Source organism: Oryctolagus cuniculus, chromosome 2, assembly GCF_964237555.1.
Source record: "Oryctolagus cuniculus chromosome 2, mOryCun1.1, whole genome shotgun sequence".
Taxonomy (NCBI): Eukaryota; Metazoa; Chordata; class Mammalia; order Lagomorpha; family Leporidae; genus Oryctolagus; species Oryctolagus cuniculus.
In genome coordinates, this window is record NC_091433.1 from 30,638,764 (window position 1) to 30,645,109 (window position 6,346).

The following is a 6,346-nucleotide window of genomic DNA, read 5'->3' on the forward strand; positions in this document are numbered from 1 at the left end:
TAACCTTTGAGGACAAATTATCATGTACCTAACTTGCTTCCAGGAAGTAGTTTACTTACAGGAAAAAATTTGTCTCTCTGAGTTGTAATTTCAGCTCTCTATTTAGTGAAATAGGTTCACACAATTAAAAGTATGTGAAAATACATGTTTTCTTATCCAAAATATGAAATACAATATAAGTTAGAGCTGGAAAGGATTTTAGGGGTCAATGTGATATGATATCTTCATGTTGTATGTGCAAATATTCAAGTTCAGAGTGCTTACATAAATTTTTGATGTTGAGACACCTAATTAGTGATAAAGCAGGGGCACTATCCAAGTTTCCCAATACTCAGTCAATTTTCCCCAAGCACAGTAAAATTTCCCATAATCTGATATTTATAATATTGGTTGTAAACAGGATGATTCCAGATGGAAAGTATGCCTATTAAAATGTTATTACATATTCATTTAAAAATATACCAGGCATTTCTGGCTTCTGCTTAGGAAATGAAAACTGTAAAAAGATTGCTTACATGATACCAGTCAGAAAAACAAGATAATTTCCAAAACCATAAATTTTCTGTAATCTATCATACAAGTGAGGTCACGGATTCACCAACCAAGTAAAGTTGAAGAAAGACAGGTACTTTGAAGGAGAGAGCTATTAACCACACTCCAGGACTAACCTGAGAGCTGACAGATGGAAAATGGGGCTTTTGTTCAAGTTTGTAAAAATAATTCAGCCAAAAATTTTGAAGAAAAACTGTTCAAATTGGAATGTGGGCAAATGTAAGAATGTGGAACCTCCAGGAGCTGGAGACACAAGGGGAACTTGGACCACTTGTAGGCTATGTTTTTTTAGTATACGTGCTGCCGAATCGAGCATGGTAGGCTGTTCTTTACAGCTCGCCACAAGGACCTAGCTGGGAGATTAGGGGCAGGTGGAAAAGAGCTTTCCTCACGGTTCGGGTCTGGAGAAGGCTAGGGGTCGTTACTGGGAGAAAGACAGCAAGTCCATCTGGCCGCTTCTCTCTGTGAAAAAATGGCTGATGTCACAGGGGCAGCAAATCCTACCACACCCAGGTCACAGGTCAAGGCCCACTGGGGCTGGGCAGAAGAAAAAATCTCCTTTCTATCTATTTTGAAAGAAGCAAGAAATCTCCTGAGCCAGACCACAAGAGATCTACCAGTGCTGGAGAAGGGCCACTGAGAAAGCTCTGAGATACAGTGATACAGGGCTGGACTGGTGCAATGGCAACCCTACTAACCACCACCATTTGGCTGGTGAGAATCAAATAACCAAACAGCCATGGTCTTCTGCTGGGGAGGAGCAAATGCTTACAGAGAAAACCTCCCTAAGTGCAGGAGCACAGGCAACATCTAAAGCTGAGAGTAGAGCAGGAACATGACAAATAACCCTGCAGCAAATCAGTTCCCACCCTAACCACAATTAACACAGTAGGAAATTGAAACTGAAGCACTTAAGGTAGCATAGCAACAACTCTACTCCAATGCAACTTAACCTCTTGACTACAATGATCAACTCTCTCCCCTATCCTGGACAGACTAAAAGCCTGGCTGAAGAGCAGACATGCCCATTTCCAGGCAGACATACTTCTTACTTCAGTCTCCACTGTTCTACACACAATGTTAAACTTTCAACAGAATCATGAGATACACAAAGAAGTAAGCAAAACACAACACTTTGTTGATAGGCAAAGTATGAAAAAAGCAATACTCAGATATGATCCAGATATGGGAACTACCACACAGCATTTATGTGTGGTCATAATTAACATGCTAAAGGTTCTAGTGGAAGTTGAAGAATATGGATATAATTAGTGGAATGTAAGCACTCTGGACATGAATCTTAGCAGATGCAACATGACTGTATCATAGCATGTTGACCTCTGAGATCTTCTCCAGCTCAAGTTTCCATTCTATTTCATATTTGGGGTATGAATATGAAATGTATCCACCATTCCAGTAGAGATACGGAAACTATAGAACCAACACAAATGGAAATGCTCAAAATAAAAGTACAGTGACAGATATGAAGAGTATCTTCCATGGGCTCATAGTGGACTTGACACATTGGAGAGAAAATCAGTGAACTTGAAGACAGAAGCACAAAGATAAAAAAAAAATGAGTGAAATGTATTAAAAATACAAGTAGCCCCTCAAAACTATGATCTGAACTCTATTACTTAGATGAGCCTGTATAAATTGTAAAGTTAACATTGATACAGATAAGAACACTTAGTGATGTGTAATACTAATACCCTATGATGAGAACATACTCTGCTCTTATTTGCAAAACCTATAACCCCAGCATAATCATAAGAAAGCCATCAATCAAATCTCAGTTAAGAGATACTTTACAAAATTACTGATCTCTGCTCCTCCAAACAGTCTAGGTCTTCACAACTAAGGTCTGAGAAATGGGGAACCTAGGGAGACATGATGAATAGATGTAATGTGTGTTCTGAATGGGGCTGTGGAACGTGGAAAGAACAGTAAGAGGAAAATAAGGAATTGTAAATAAACTAGAAGCATTAGTTTATAATAACATACCTTTTCTTGGATCATTAATAGCAACAAATGCACCCAACAATGTGATATGCTGCTAATCAAGGAAATCTCATGTGTGGTATGTTGAAACTCTTGGTAGTATTTTCACAATTTTTCTTGTAAATCTAAAACTACTCCAAAATCAAAACTTCATTTAAACAGTTGATTTTAAATCTCATTTAAGTAATAAGTTAGTATGCAGAAATAGTAAATTAAAAAATCCTGTGAAAGCTGTTTGAGAATAATTGAAACTTCAAGAAAATCGTTCAAATTGTTATTATGCAGTGACATGATGTTTTCCAATTTATCTTTCTTAAACAAAGTCCCAATTCTCTGACCTTTTATGCAATCCCCTAACTCAGTAAAACTCTCTGTTTGGGAGCATCACAAGAGCACAGTCTATGCCTACTTATTTTTCTTGGCATCCTGTATAATAATGTTCAAAATGGAATGGATTCAAAATTTACCAAATCAGTGAGTATGAAGATGAAGGCTTCCGAGTGCATTTCTTTGATTTTATGTCACCCATTGCTCACAGGTGGTGAGAAGCCCAGATGGTCATCTTTTCCTTTAGAGTCATTCTAACATTTTGATTGTTGATAGTCACAAAATTGTCACAGGGATTTTGTGTGTGTGTGTGTGTGTGGTTACTTGCATTTCCTTGTATCGAGGTAAAGATCGGTGAACCTCTTCTCAGTGAACCTCTTCCTGCTTAAAACCAGGCCAGTTCCAATCCCGCTGTGGTGGCCGCCTGGAAACCTGTCCCGAGGATTCTGCGGCTGTGAGTGCTGTCATCAGTGTAAGAGTGAAGGGAAGGGGCCAGCACTGTGGGGTATGGGTAAAGCCACTACCTGTGGTGCCGGTATCCCATAGGGGCGCTGGTTCGAGTCTCGGCTGCTCTACTTCTGGCCCAGCTCTCTGCTATGGCCTGGGAAAGCAGTAGAAGATGGCCCAAGTCTTTGGGCCCCTGCACCCAGATGGGAGACCAGGAAGAAGCTCCTGGTTCCTGGCTTCGGATTGGCTCAGCTCTGGCTGTTGCAGCAATCTGGGGAGTGAACCAGCGGATGGAAGATCTCTCTGCCTCTGCCTCTCTGTAAATCTGCCTTGAAGATAAATAACTAAATATTTAAAAAAAAAAAAAAAAGAGTGAAGGAAAGGCTAAGATGATGCCGGAATGACTCATGAGTCACTTACAAGACAACCTCAACTTGAAGACTGCTTGACACTGATAAGTGTTGTCAGTCTCATGAGAGAACTCTGAAATCTTGAAACGTTGGATATTAAATGTATTTTTCATTTTTTCTTAAACATTATCTTAACGTGAGACCGAGACAAATAGAAAAATAAACCCTCCACTTGCTGATTTGCTCCCTAAATGCCCACAAGAGCCAAAGCCCCGAACAAGAGCTGAATCCAGGTCTCTCACAAAGGTGGCAGGAACTTGAACCTTCACCTGCTGCCTCCTGGGTGCATTTCAGCAGGAAGGAGGAGTCAAAAGCAGAGCTGGGGGGCCAGCATTGTGCTGGAGAAGGTTCAGCCTCTGCCTAAAGTGCCAGTATCCCAGTTCAGAGCGCTGCTCCTGGTCCCAGATGCTGCACTTCTGATCCAGCTCCCTGCTAATGTGCTTGGGAAAGCAATAGAAAATGCCCCAGCCAGGCTCAGACTGGCACGATATGAGGAGTGAACTAATGGATGGAAGATTCTCTCTCTCTCTCTCTCTCTCTCCTCCTCCTCCTCCTCCTCCTCCTCCTCCTCCCCCTTATCTTTGTATCTCTGCCTTTCAAATAAATACATCTTTAAAAAAAAGCAAAGCTTGGACTTGAACCTAGGCATTCTGAAAGGGCATAAAGGCATCCAAAGTATTGTCTTATTTGCTGTGCCAAGTGCCCGCCCACAAATGTATAGATTTCTATGTGTAAAATGAGACATTTTGGCAGGTGGCTCATGAAGGGCTGGGTAAGGGACCTTCCTGGCCTCTCTCAGTTCTAGCCACAGTGGAGGTTACCAAGTTTGCCTATTTGTGAGGCTGCTTTGGGGGGGCAGTTATTTTTTAATATATTTCCACCAAAATCTTTATGAAACCATGTAAAAATCAGTTTTTAGATAAACATTGCAAGTAAAAGATTTATCGCAGCATCACTACTGACAGGCAAGGAAAATAAATTTAAGTAAACATAGAGGGTGAAACATTCCGTTTTGTAGCTTAAGATATTTTTTATTAGATGGAAAGAGGCCAATAGCAATCTTTCACATTTGAAAAGCGCTTGCCAGTTAGCCTGGCAATGATCCCAGGACTGATTTCTGGGAAAGCTCTAAATTACCTTTGACTTATCACAGATGCAGATTTAAATCATCCCAACTGAGTTCATCTCAGCTGAGACCGAGTGAGAGAATCAATGCCCTCCCCACTTGCCTCATCTGCCACCCACTCACAGCTGACTGAGAAAGGGGTTGCTGTGATCACCAGCCAGGTGAAGCTTCCCAAGGGGTCAGCAGCATTTCTATTTATAGAAACTTCTAGAATGCTGTTGAGTGGGAAAACTTCACACTGCATCATTTATCAGATAGATTGTAAACTCCTAAGGACAGGAGAGTTCTTTTACATATCTCTGCATTTTGGGGGCCTAGGGAAAGCAACTGAGATTGCATTTACTGTCAGTTTTCTTACTGATGGTTACTTGTCTGTGGTATATGCAGCTCGAAGCCAGTTGTCCATCTCTCCCTCCATCCTCCATCCATCATACCAGTCAACAAACATTTGGCTAGGCATCTACTATTATTAAGCATGAAGCAATGAATAAGTCAGTCTTGGGCCTTCAGAAGATCCTTGTTGGTGTGAGAGAATTAGAATTCTCCAAATGTTAAGTGCTAAGATAGAGATAGACATAAGGTATGATAGGGTAGAAATAAAAGGAGTGTTTGCACCAAGTAGATCACATATAGGGAACAAACATGAATCAAGAACAATGAGTTTGCCAAGAAGACAAGGTGTGCCAGAGCCTCCCTTCTGCACTGATGATCTGATACAAAGGCACGGAGGCATGGGCAGCATGACATTGCAGCAGGATGTCACAGTTCCCCAATCTTCAAAAGGTGACTAGGGGGAGCATAGCTCTTCTACCTTGGTTTTCTGAGGATGGATCAGAAGTACAATTGTTGTGGGCTAGGTTGGGCCTAAATTTCTACTCCAGCCTCTTGCCTCTTACTTACAGAAGCATTGTAAGTACAGACACAAACATGACGTGCATAGTGATAATGTTGATTAACAAAGTGAGGAAAACACACACACACACACACACACACACACACATGTAGGCTTTGTTTAGGGAGAGTAGGCCAGGAAAGGTAAAGAGTCTCACATACCCTGCTCACTCCAGTCCATGTGCACATGTGCAGAGGTAGAGCATGCATACCTTTGCTTTACTTGGATTTTTTTTTTTTTTTACAGGCTGAGTTAGACAGTGAGAGAGAGAGAGAGAGGTCTTCCTTCCGTTAGTTCACCCCCCCCCCTCAAATGGCCATGTACCAGGTACTTCCTCCTGGTCTCCCATGGGGTGCAGGGCCCAAGCACTTGGGCCATCCTCCACTGCCCTCCCGGGCCACAGCAGAGAGCTGGACTGGAAGAGGAGCAGCCGGGACTAGAACCCGGGGTGCTGGCACCACAGGTGGAGGATTAGCCAGTTGAGCCCCTTGGCTCTTTATGAGCTTAGAAACAGAATTGTACTGGCCCCAGGTCAGAGGTAATGGGAAGTACTTCCTTGGGATGGATCATCTGATTGACAGGAGAGCAGAT